Source organism: Tursiops truncatus, chromosome 13, assembly GCF_011762595.2.
Source record: "Tursiops truncatus isolate mTurTru1 chromosome 13, mTurTru1.mat.Y, whole genome shotgun sequence".
Taxonomy (NCBI): domain Eukaryota; kingdom Metazoa; phylum Chordata; class Mammalia; order Artiodactyla; family Delphinidae; genus Tursiops; species Tursiops truncatus.
Genome location: NC_047046.1, coordinates 75,050,262 through 75,063,689, shown reverse-complemented (window position 1 = coordinate 75,063,689; position 13,428 = coordinate 75,050,262). Strand labels below are relative to the sequence as shown.

The following is a 13,428-nucleotide window of genomic DNA, read 5'->3' as shown; positions in this document are numbered from 1 at the left end:
AGGAAACCCGGGACCGGTTGGTCACCCTACTTAGGGGTCCTGTCCTTGTTCTATGATTGCTGTTCGCATCCTGAAGCAGGCTTTGTAGACATTTCACATCGTCAGAGGCACAGCCATCGTAAGACAGGAGGCAGGAGAGAATGGGGCAGGATAAGACTGGAGAAGGCAGTGTGGCTGTCAATCTATATTTGAATCTGCTTTTTGGATGGAATCTTTATTAGTATTAGTATTATTTTAAAGAAGAGAGCTCTTTAATAAAGGCACAAAAACTAGACTGTACAATGCAAAATATAAAGTTAATGGAGTCTTTAAAAAGTTTCCCCTAGACAGTGGTATTTGCTATGCCTGGTAGGGCTGTTGAATGGAACTTGGTACATAGTAGACATTCAGTAAATATTTGTTGAAGGAAGGCTAGAATCAATTTAATCTTCAGAAATAGCTTTGAGAGCTGGGTTCCAGTTCAGGCTGGATTTGAGCCTGGGCCTTTGATACCTAATTTGAAAGTGTGTAAACCCAGATCTGCTCTTGTTGCAAGCAGATTCCTTGTTGTGGTGACATCCGAAGTGTATTCATGTAGGAGCTTAGGCCCTTCTCGACTTGTGTTTTTTTCTTCTCGGTGAAACCACACGACACCAGCAGATGGGTTGCCTTGTCTTTTGGTTGCAGCTAGGATGTTTCTGGAACGTGCCCGTGTTGTAAACGTGACGGTAGTGTGGGCTGTGATGGGGGCGCTTGTGTACACAGTGCTCAGTGCTTTCCTCCCAAAGGTGTGGGAGGGATTTCCTGCTGAGTCTGTTAATTCCAAATGGGGGCTGGGAAGGGGAGCAGGCCTGGCTCCATACTGCTGGGTGGAGATGTCCAGAGCCGGGCTCCCAGTTGCCAGCGTTCCCTCCTCCTGAACCTTCGTTATGAACACAGATGGCAACCTGTAAGGCTCTTAGATAAGCCACAGATTTTTCTAGTCTTTAGCTGAGGCTTCAAATGGTAATCTTTTGTCTTCTGTTTCTTCCTGAGAAGTGTTAACTGTTTATCCAGGGATGGTAGGACCTGCAGCAAGTTGCCAGAAACAGTAATTAGTTTGCTGGTTGCCAGTTCTCTAAATCTCATGCACAGAGCACCTGAGGGCAACTGCCAGACATTTACATCACCCTTCGCATCAGATTCCCATGTCATCATTATGTACGCTGAGAAATCATATTCTTTTATGTTCCTGACAAGCCAGATTTCTTCATGGGTTCTTACTTCACCTAAGAAGAAGGTAAATAGCTTATCTACGGAAGGGGAATCTTTCGGGTAAACAGAATTGATTTACTAAATTGCCTTTATTTCTATACACAAAATACTAAATATTAGTTCAAAGAGAGTGTTTCTTTGCAGAGTCCATAGTTTACTTTTTTTTTTTCCAACAGTGGAGTCAGAGCTATCAAAAATTTATTGTTCATACGCCTTGAGTTTATATCAAAATAATAAATAAAGTTTTTGAGAATTGCATCTCAGGGCGGTCGTACTTCCCTACAAGGAGTTCATTGACGTACAAGGAAAAATGTCTTTACTGAGAAGTTAAAAAGAACACGACAGACTTCACTCCAGACTTATTATACCTTACTTGTTGAAATCTGTCCATGCAGATGCCGAACCCTCTCTTTAATGTGCTCCTTAAAATAGCATTCTCTTGGGATCAAGTCCAGTCTGCAATGGAAATTGAAGGAGACCCTGTCCAGACAATTTAGAATTCCTTGTAAATTAGGAGGGCAGCGATAATCAATTTTGAAGCCTAAGCGTGATTCAGCCTAGTTCTTCTGGTTGGCTTGACTTTTGTTTTATTCCTTGTTCTTGACTTACTGCAAAAGGCATTGCCATGCAATTTTGTTTCCACTTTTCGTAAAGGTGGATGGGACTTGACTTAGCCTAAGACCCTAGATGTCTCCCCCTCACCATAGGAGGAAGCAGTTCGGAACAGACTGACTCTTCTCCGGGTTCTGGAGGCTGCTTCCCTCGTTTTAACTTCTCCTTCGAGATTCCGACTTGTAAAGAAACAAATTTCTTCCTTTTATGAGGCTTTTTAGTGCTAGGTGATTAGTGTCGTTCGATATAATCTATAGTACTTAACAACTAGATACACTGTTTTCCCAAAGCAGATCACAGTGAAAATAAGAGTTAGAGAGAGAGAGAGGCATCAATTTGAGGGAGGAAGCGTGAGTAAAGAGAATGATGGGGGTAATAATTGTGTCGGAGTATGGTATTTTAAAAATTTTAATTTTAGCTTCAAAATTAAGAACCACCGTTGTTTACATGGTGATGTTGGTTTGTAATTAATAGCATCTGGCCCAAGCAAACTGAAGTCGCTATTAGTAATATTCTACAAAACAACATGAAAGTTCATCAGATATTTCCCTTCCCAACTGTGTCAGATTCCACAATGAATTTTATGACAACCAAAAGACAATTTTGGGGGGCAGAGGAGATGGCTATGGTACAAAGATAGAGACAGTGTTTATTATATGTTTCAGGTTCAGTGCTAAGAGCTTTAAGCACATTATCTGGGAGGCAGGAGATCCTGGAAACTTAGGTAACTTCTTCAAGGTCACACAGTGAATTTATGCCAGAGCCAGGATCTGAACCCGGGCAGTCTGTGCTCTTAACCACAGCCTGGGAGCTACATTCACAACTGGAAGAAGATCGGAAGAAGCAAAAGCTTTTCTTTTTTAACCCAACAGGTTCAGTGTGACATAATTTAGGAAGAGATCTGACTTCTGCACGGTCCTGTCTTTGGGGAACAAAGATGGATGCATTTGGGCAACCATCTGCCTGAATCAGTTTCATGTTGGCTCTGAGGTAGCATGGTTTGAAAGACTCTGTGACAGGTCCTGTTGGGAAATTTGCAGTGAGATTTCCAGCTATTACCCGGGCTTTGCCCTGTGCTAACAAATTTCTATGAAGCCTGGTGGTGTGAATTGTTTCTCAAAGGGCCACTTGACTGAAAGCCAGTGTGTGTGGCTGGGAGCTTAAGACTTTCACGAGCACACTGCTACAAAATGTTTGAACCAAATAGCGTTTTTTACTACCCCTCCTCCCCTAGTTCCTATTTCTTCCCCTAAACAAAAAGGGAATAAATCATATCCTTCCATATTGTTATTCCTTTGTTTGTACAGTTTCCTTTTCCTGGAACCACCTTTTTCTTCTCCACCGCCCTGCAAAAAAACCCCCACAACATTTCGATGGAAAGCCATGAGTATATGCTTCCTTCGAGACGTCTTTCCTATTCCACTTTCCCTATGGCTTCTCCTCCAACTCTCTCAGCCTGAATTCATTGCCCTTCCATTTGTTCTTTTAAATCCCACTTACCCCCATGTCTGATAATCTACATATACTTGCCTCCCCTGCTCCACTGTGAAGTCTTTGACTTGTAAGACCTTGTCTTGTTTAGGAGCCTGGAGCTTGGATGAATGAATGGAGGAACGAACAAGCAAATGAACGAACAGACTATCGATACGTGGATTTGCTGGGATTGATTAGAGTGTATGGTAGTGGGAAATGGTGGTGGATCTGAGCATTGACGTATGTGCGACTGTGGAGACTGGCTAGATGCTTACCAAGGTCTCGGCAATATTGCCATTTGGGGCTGGTTAATTTTTTCTTGTGGGGAGACTGTCCTGTGCACTGGGGGACGTTTAGGAGCTTCCCTGGACTCTACCCACTAGATGCCAGTTACCCAGCTATAACAATCAGAGATGTCTCCAGACATTGCCACCTGCCTCTTGAGAGTCAAAATTGCCCGCAGTTGACAACCACTGTATTGGACTACTTTCTGTATCTAGCTGGAGCCATGAGATTGGTTCTCATGAAAGGTTGTGTGTGGAAATGAGAGGCAGTTAAGAGTGGGGGTCCTTTTGCATATCTACTCTCTTTCTGGTCTGCTGGCCAGCTGCAGGGGTGTGCCGGGGAGAACTATGAAGCCCTGGGGTATGATGGAGTCACGGGGTGGAAGGACCCCTGGTCCTGAATGACCTTGTGGAGCAGAGCCTTCCTTACCAAGTTGCATTGAGATGCAATGTGAAGAAATTAAACCACATGCGTTAGGCCAGTGAGATTTGGGGGTATGTATTTTGGCAGTCAGTCTACCTTCCCTAACCTTCCCTGACGCTTGGAAAGAAGGGACTTTGCTGAAGCAGCCATGCCCAGTATTCCAGGCAGTGAGTAAAATCAGACATTCTAACCACGGCAAAAGAGAGATTTTGTTTATTTGTTTGTTCTTGTGTAGGTAGCATCAGTCTTATTGCTATAATTCTTTTAATTTCTCAAATTTATCAGGAAATAAGAGGATGATAAATGTGAATTTGCTGTTCCACCACTTTAATAATTCTGACCTGTGAATAACAGGCAGCTCTGAGCTATAAATGCTTTTAGTAAAAAGTTAATAAAACATCGAATGTCCCAGCGGTTCTCGTTTCACTGTGTATGAATATGAGTCTGCAACGCAAGTTCAGGTTGAGATATCTGTGGTAATTTATGTTTAATGCGTTTTCATATTTTGGGGGGAAAATGACAGATGTTGATACCCTACAGTCACAGCTCTTCCCCACACCATTAACAAATAAATTGCTGTATATGATGTGATGGGCTTTGAACCGGACTCCTATATGCTTAGTCCAGCTGAATGATGTGGGTTAGTGTCCCTTAAAAAGCTGAACCCCAAAGCTTGCTTCTCAGACCAAATTCAATGCCTAGTGCAAGATTTCCTTTGCAGCAGTTAATTGGATTTGTGGTTGTGTCTACGCAGAGCCACTGTCCGCAACTCGTAAGTCAAACGGTTTCATTTGGCACTCATCTGGATGACAACAGAGGGGTTGTTTGTGGGAGACAATGGCTGATTGTGGGTGAGCCCTTCGTTGGCTGAAAGCTTTGTGTTTGAGTCAGTGGTCTCGGTGCCTGCCCCATTTGCACAGCGTTCAGTCCATTGTACAAAGAGCCACCCCCGGTGAATTTTACCTTACCTGTCAGACTCCCTGTCAGCAAATAGAACAAATCTGGCCTCAGGATTTTAAGATGGTAAAGTCTCTCTTTCTAGAAAAAATCCTGCTGGCATCTTAACTACCAAATATCTGATCCTTCTGTGTTTTTTTTTTCCCCCCAGATAAAACATTTGCATAAGAATAAGAGTAGCTAATATGGATGACACTAGTTACGTGCCAGGCTCTAAGTGTTTTGCATACAGATTGTGCGTCATTATCACAATAGTCTTAAGGGGAAGGTACTACTAATATCTCTATTTTGATTTCTCCATTTACAAGAACTTGAGGCACAGAGAGGCTAAATGATTTGCCCAAGATCACAAAATAAGTAATGCCAGAGCTGGGATTAGAACCCAGCCATGACTGGCTCCAGAGGTTATGATATAAGCCACTGCAGTATGCTGCCTCAGATTTTTCATTCTGTTAAGGAGACTCACTTTGTCTGAGATATCCTGTATTTTTATGACTTCAACTAACATTTGTATATGATGATTAAAAAGAGTTCGTGATATTATATTGCTTTATTTTTGCATGGATTGAGCATAATTCCCTACTAAGCTGTCAGCTGATGGCCTTGTGTCTTCCATAACTCTTGACACAACGCTTCCTTGTAAGAAAGTGCTAATTTAGCACGTTGGTTTGATTATTTTTATATAGAGATGCTCCTTTAGGAGGTTACCTCTGTAGGAATAAGGACACATGGACACAAGGAACTCAAGTGCCAGGTGGTGTTGGATGAAGTGGCCTTGGAGTTCAGAGGGGGAAAGATGACTTCCTGCTAGAGGGTTTAGAATGGCTTCATGGAAGAAGTAGCATTTGCCAGTGCCCTGGAAGGGTAGGTAGTCATCTGGACATCTGGAGTGGCATTTCTGCAGCAGCAAGGTGGTAAGGGAGGGTGGATCTTGTCTTCTGGACAACAAAAAATGCTTTCTGCCTGAAGCCTGGAGCATTTGAGCAGGACTTGTAGGAAAAGGATTAGAATGGTGGGTGTGAGGGGGACTTTAGCATTTATTCTGCAGGAAGCCATTGATGGTGTAGGGGCAGGAAAGGATGTGGATGTGAAACCGTGCTTTCAGAAGCTTAACCTGGCAGCAGTTGGTATGGATCGGGGCAGGAAAGGACAAAGGTGGGGAGGCCAGTCGGGGTCCAGAGAAGATGTGGGGAAGACTTGGACTCCAGGGGGGAGGCCACAGGAATGGAAAGGGTGAATGAAAGCAAGAAGCGTTTCTGAGACAAAGTTAGAATTTTGGAGACAGATTGAATGAGAGGTGAGAAGTAAACAGGTTTTCACGTCTGAGCTACTGGGTGAATAGTGGTAACAAATATAAAATTGTGGAGGTAGGACCAGACTTGGGAGAAATCAAGAGTTCACTTTGGAAATGCAGTTAGTAGCGAGGTCAGAGCTGTTTTTTCGAGAGTAATGCACATCCAGGTGGTCATTATGAGTCTGAGTTTTGAACTGTGTTACCCAGAGAGAACCTCTCGAGGCCTGGCTGTGAAAGGACATAGGTAAAAAGAATGGTAGGAACAAAGAAAAAAATTATCTGGAGCAGAGGAGACTTCACGTATCGAACACTAAAAGTGGTATGTGACTTCACGTTATCGTGTAGCTCGATTTCTATTTGTTGCTCCTAAATTGGTTATGATTTCTTCTAGATTTGAAATGCTTTACGGACCATGCATGAGAAGTGCTCCCTATGGGACCCTGCCTGGAATATTGGGAACCTGGTTGGAAGACCCTCTCCTCATCTAAGCCGGTTCACTCACCAGCCCCTAGATGTGCTCGGGACCGGCCAGCCTGCTCCCTCTTCCTCTGCCCTTCTATTCAAATCATAACTCTTTCTTTAATTCCCTGCTCAGATCCCATCACTGAATCCCCAATAATCACAGCTGAAAGTGGCCTTTGCTGCCTCCTATGTGTCGCAGACCTTAATGTAGGTCCTGGGGACAGCCAGCTGCTGGCCAAGGGCAGATCAGGGCTGAGCCCACCTAATTCATCTTTGCATTGCAGGGACCTAGCTTATTACTTTTTTCACCAGTAAATGTTAGCGTGAACTGTTACATCTCTCACTAGTTTTTAATCTCCTTGAGGACTGCAATTTTATAAGTGAAAAAAAATTGCTGATATGTCCTTGGCAGTCACTAAATCCAAAGCATCTTGTAAAACTCGACATAGTCACCCAATGTAATTCTTACAATAATTTAGAAGTAGGTTTTTGTCCCCATTTTTTGGATGACCAAACTGAGGCACGGAGAGGTCTAGCAGCTTGCTCTAGATTATGCTGTCAAGTGGCAGAACCAGGATGGAAACTCAGTAGTAGCATTGGTACATCAGTTCATTATAATACAGTGATCTTTCAAAACTTTGCAGTATTGGAAAGTACCGATAAAAAGTAATTGCTATCAGAAACAAAATATACTGACAATAAGCGTCTTCAATGAACATAATATTAAAAATGAAATGCTAAAAGTTTTAGAGTTTTAATCTCAGTCACTCTGTGCTCTGGTCACAATAGAGTTGTAATTTATCTTATTGTGGCTATTTTGTTTCTATACCAGAAATTCATCCAGAGATTATAGTGCAAAGAGTAGCTGCTGAAATTATGTGGAAGTAGAGAATAGTGAAGTTATTTTGAGGGAAGTCCACTTTAGTAGAATAGCCAATGCTTTTCGAATGTAGGACAAGCCAGAGAGGAAGGGGGCCTAATTATGGATCCTGTTTTGGAGATCAGAAACCAGACTGCCCAGAGTTCATTCAGAGTTTTTAACCAGATAGTATCAAGGTCATTAGCAATATTTTTTGGCTCTGGTATTAAGTTTTTTAAATAAACATTGTTCATCTCTAGCCTGTTCCATGAACTCCCCATTCTGAATGTTGGGAGTAACCAACATCAGGTTTGCTGCCCTCCTGACTGCAGGATCCTTTTCTGGAACCTCTCTCATGACAAGTTTTACCTTTTACCATGAACACGTCCCGGTGTCAGAAGCTTACCACCTCCCGAGTAAATTTGTTCCCATTTTATAGTCGGGAAAACCTGAGACTAAATGAGGTGAAATGATAGACCGAGGTCTCTGCAGTTCAGAGGTAGGCCTTGAATCAGCCCTGATAGAACATAACATCCTGTTCAACCCCCAGTCGTGCTCCAGGAATCACTCGATGCGCACCCCAGCCGTCCAGCCTTTCCTTCTGATGGGGCGCCATCAGCATACCACAGGACCCGCTAATGCACTTTCACTCTGCTGGCCTGCAGTGTCCTTGGCTTTACCATTAGAGATTCATTCCTTGTGGTATGGAGAAGACAGCATGAACTGGTTACTCAGTGGGCTGAGGGCTGTATTCCTCCTCTGCTACTTATGTATTAGCCTTGTGATCCTGAGCAAATCACTCCGTGTCCTCATTGAAGATGAGGCCAGCAGTACCTGTCTCGAAGGGTCACTGCTGTGAAGGTTAATACTGATAACTGATGTGCACGGAGCCCTTGCAAGGGTGCCGGGTGCTGTTTTCAGTGTTATGTATATGTCACCTCACTAATTCTCAGAACGGTAGTCTGAGGTAGGAATCAGAGGCAGGCCCAGAGAAGTTAAATGATGTATCTGAGAGCTGGAGCTGGTACATAGACAATCAGTATAAATTCGTTCTTTTTGCTGTTCCTTTTGGGTTTTATATCCATGAGTCCTTTGCTAAAATGTGAGTGCCCTTGGGTAGGATAACCCATTCACCTCTGTAAGGGTATAGTAGCTAATCCTGTGAATCAGGTTTCGTTTAGCCCCTCTGAGAAGCAGGTGCAGGTCCGATGGAGGGAAGGTGAAAAAGACGACCACAAGCTGTAACGTGATCTGGGCAGGTAGGCTAAGACTTGAGGGTGGTGTGGTGGGAGGGACCCCGGGAGTGGTGGGAGGAGTAAGGTGAGCATCACAGTGAGGCGGGAGGCACCGATAAGGAAAGGCAGTGGGCGCTCAATTTAAACTGGACCTTTTTGCCTCGGATGGAGGTGGTCCCTCACTTTGGCTTCACTTTTTTCTCTTTCTCGGATCTGAAGAAGTGAGGTCTACAGACATGCTGATAGGGAGATAGGACTTTGACCCTTTTTCTTTCTTGGTTAACCTTAAAAGAACTCTTCTTTCCACATCCTTAAAAGAAGGTAGAGAAAGAAGAGTGACGTCCTGAAGCAGAACCTTCAGGGAGTGGGGTTTGGGGTCTGCTTGGTCAAGACACAAATAAGGGACGGGACTTTGGGGCGATGGAGCCAGCAGGGATGTGAAGTCTTTTCTCGGGGGACCACACCAGCTGTGAAGAACCAGGGGTGAAGGGTCAGCCGGGGTTGGGGAGGGACCCTTTCTTCCTTGGGTAGAAGAAACCAGAGCAGATGAGAGCACTTAGTAGACACAAGCTTTGTGGGAGACAAGGAGATGCATGACATGAAGATTTTAAAAAATACCATTGCTTGTGCACATTTGCAATAATAAATCCCATCCGCGGACACTGTGATAAGTAAAGCTTGTTTGGAGGTCACAGGCCACATCATGGCGGCAGTGAAATTTGGCCACTGAAGGCTTCCTGCTGTGCTTTCTACACCTACCCACCCCCGAAGTCCAGCCTCCTTATAATCCTAAAAGCAGGGGATTAGCGTTACATACAGGTCCAGTAAAATAATATTTCTATATTTTCGATTATTTCTTTCCAAGAGAGGGGGAGGTTTGGGAGAAATGGAAGGATGTGATAGGGCAACATATATGGCGATGCCTAACTTGAGTTGGTAGACTTGCCCATCTTTTCCCTCATGGGTTGAATTCAGAATGAATGAGCTCAGCGTGGAAGTCTATATCAGAAAATACAAATGCTTATCGTGAATCCTAATTACACGGCTACTGTCGTGGCTTCCTGTCCAAAGGTACCTCTGCTTTCTTATTTTGTCTTTATATCATTGTTCCTTGTACTGTTAGCCGTTCAGATTTGAGGATAAACATTTCCCATTTCTATGGATTTCAGTAATTAGAATTTTGTGGTGATTGAAATGGTTAAGACTGGAGTTACTTTAGCTAGTCCTACTTACAAAGAAGTGGAGAACTTAGGATATTCCCAGAACACATGAGATTACCAAGATGTTAGAATGTTCTAAAACTCTTTTCTAAGAACCTCAAATGCTTATGAAAGATCTACATTCTTATGAACAATGAATGCTTCTTAGTTTTTGTATTTAATCATTAAAGTGGGAACCCTAAGGAACTCAAGAATAGGCAATTCTTTATCAATTTGCTTTTAAGTCACTTGTGAAGAATCCTGTGTGGCCTTGACCTTTTCATGAAGCTGCCTTTGCAATGCCTGGTCCTGACTTTCCCCCACACTTTCCTGTTCTGCATCTTTTCTCCACAGAACTACACAGCAAAATATTGATGTATGCTTCTCATTCATTTAGTGGACGACTTTGAAGTTGCTTCTAAAGCCCATACTTATCCTTGTGACCTGAGGCGGCCTTTCTGGATGCCCAGGGCAGTGAGTGCCCTGCAGAGTCAGCTAAGGGTGACTAGGCTGGACTTCCCTCCGCCCTGTGGTCTCCAAGCTGACACTGAGCAGGTGTGGCTGCTCTTGAGACATTGAATAAACTGGGAAGAAAAGAGAAACATTGGAAAATATGTAAAAAATGCTTTTCCTTGGGAGAAGCACCCCTGAACATGGCGCAGATAGGTGTCATCAGCTGATAGCAACACTTGAAGGCCTGTGCTGGCTGCAAGGGAAATGGAGAGAAAGGAAAGCCCAGCTTCATGCCTTACCACGAATGGGGGTTTGTGAAGGAGGCACGGGGCATCCAGATTGTCCCCCAGGGGCTCATTAAGTGCTAAGAAGGTGAGTAAAATTGGTTTAATGTGTTGTTTGTCTTAGCTAGCATATCAGTTGAAGTCGTATCTTTATGTGCATTTTGTGTGTTTTCACGGTACGGTGGGGTTCCTCGGAGAAATTGCGTGCCCTGGACATTGGTAACCATTCTAAGGGATTTAGGAACGTTATTTTATATTTTAAGTGATTACCGCGAGTTACAGTTGTTATTTTTGCTTTTCATGCTGCATTGTCAATGGCGTCTGGGTTTATTTGATGCCAAGTTCATGGTCAGGAATAGAGGCCTGAATGGTTCAGACTGGTGCTACAGGGAGTCCAGCCTGGTTTACATTGGTTCACCCTGTGGTAGGGTCCACAGAAGAGATGTAGGGAATAGGTACCCTCCCTTCTTAAAATTAAAAACAACAGCAACAACAAAATCCCCTTCTTCCAAATATCTCTTTGCTCTCCCTCCTGCTGCCAGGAAAAACAATAAAAACCAGTCGGAGTTGTGGGTTCAGTTTGTCATCTCGTCGCTTTTGTGACTCGTGTGACTCTTGAGTTCCCACTCTGAAGATTATCTCTTGCCGATTTAAAATCTGAAACAGGCTTGCTTCATAAACCCTTGAGCTAGCGAGCAGATAGCTAGGTGTGTTTGCCATCACGAGGTTGCCATGTTTGAATGCTTGGTGGAAAAAAAGGCCCCGACAGGCAGAGCTTTTAAAAAGGGCACATAAACCCTTCCCATGTCCTCCTCCCTACTCTTAAGGGTCCTGAGTCAATCTGGGGCAAGCCCCTAAGTCTGCTGTTTGGTTTTGCTTTTGCTTTGAAGACATTTGTCATAGCACATTCATTAGTTCCAAAGCTTTGGGGACCGGCTCACCGCAGCCCTGCTGTGAGCACGCAGGGGCTGGTTGTGGAAGAGCCAGAGCCGTCGCCTTGGAGAAGGTCGCAGACTTGGGGGAGACACACGTGTGTCCCCAGTGTCAATAGGAAGTAGTGAATGGTTGACGAAGGGGATGAATGTGGCACTGCGGGGGCATAAAGGGGGGTTGTGGGAGCCCTCCCGGGAGGAGCGGCGGAGGGAACAGCACGTGCATAGTTTGGAAAAGCCAGAGTTGGGAGAAGATGGAGAAGAGGGTGTGGATCGGATGAGACTGGAAATGTAACCAAATCACCAAAGGATCGTTAGACCTTAGTGGGCATGTGGGCCCCACTCCCTTGGTCATAAGGAGTAAGTAGAATATTCGAAGTTGTGGGAGGCCTGCTCAGATGGTTCAAAGCATGGGAAATTGGGCAGAAAGTGTGGGTGTGAATCCTGGCTCTGCCGTGTTCTTGCTGTGTAACCTGGGCAAGTGTGTTGAGTGTCTTTGCTGCCGTCTCTTGCCCGGCAGTGTTGGGACCATGAGGGCACCTTCCCCGAATTGTCCCAAGGGTTAAGCCATCATCCTATTAAAGCCCTGACATGGGGTAGTGCTCCTGAGGGCTTCCAGGGACCTGATTGCCACTTAGGACCAGTACACAGGGCGGTGGGAGTGAGGGGGAGATTGGAGATGGGGATGGACCTGGTTTGCAGGGTTTTCGTGGTGGTCTGGACAGCGGTTCCCAGTGAGGTGTGCCCTGTGGGACCTTGGTCCTCTGAGCGCCTTTGGAAGTTGGGGCCACATGGTCGGGAATATGCCTGCTTCTCCACCCTGGTCTAAGGTGTGGACCTAGGCAGTGGTTGTAGGAACAGACCTGAGAGAAATTTTAGGAGGCAGCATAACCTGGGCTTGATGAAACTTTGGGAACATTATATTATCTTGTCTTTTGGACCACAGGGTTTACTCTAGTTCCCAATCATTCCAACAGGGAGATATGTAATTGAATCTCAGCTGGCTAGCCCTCCTTGCAAACTAAAAGAAAATCCCCATTTTTAGAGTTTTATGCAGGTTTCTTTTGGGGGGATGTGGACAGATATCACGGAGATATTTGCCTTTAATTTAAAATGAGTTGCCCTGGAAATCCATTGCACTGTACGTTGAGAAAACTATTTTCTGAGGCACAGAAGTATTAGTCCATTCTGAACCTCTCTGAGGCAATAGAGACAGTAAGTACTAAATGCCACAGTGAAATGGAGGCTGCTAGCAAGGGATTATCTAGGACTTGGGTTTAGACAATTTGCAAAAACAATTCAGCAAAGTCTATAAAGGCAACAGGGGAAAATAGTATTTCTTTTTTGTGCTGCCAACCAGGTTGTCACATGGATTAGTAATTTAGATAGGAACAGCCGTGAATCACTGCTTAGAGTTTCGCATTTAATTTTATCCTGGAAGCAATTTCCCTTTCAAATTCTCGAGCTGTAGTTATCATTAATGAATCAAACATGAAACTCAGAGAACTACTAATTCATTTTGAAATAAGTAGACATTTAAATCTCAAAAAAAAACCCTTAAATTTCTTTCCGTGGTGTTTAATATCTTCAAGCTGACAAAAACGTGGAACGGCATTTCACAGAGGGAATTTCCCAGAGTGGTGAGCGGCAGGTCCTGGGGTCTGTGTGCCTGACATCTTGGCTGCCGCTTTGCGGGTATGAAAGTCAAGACTTCTCAGTGACCAGTG

General features: G+C 44.2%; 1 protein-coding gene across 9 annotated transcripts in view; it reads left to right on the top strand.

Moving 5' to 3' along the window:
• The window catches only part of RNF152 (ring finger protein 152), an 80,612-nt gene that overhangs the window by 9,449 nt on the left and 57,735 nt on the right, over positions 1 to 13,428 (top strand). For 3 of the 9 annotated variants that reach the window (XR_012325456.1, XR_012325452.1, XR_012325458.1), the window contains exons 2-3: positions 6,669 to 8,857; positions 10,387 to 10,857. The exons of 4 other annotated variants lie outside the window; for them this stretch is intronic. The gene's annotated coding sequence lies outside the window, so the exon portion shown is untranslated. The remainder of the gene's footprint in view (positions 1 to 6,668; positions 8,858 to 10,386; positions 10,858 to 13,428) is intronic. 2 more of the 9 variants (XR_012325453.1, XR_012325461.1) reach the window with 2 other exon arrangements.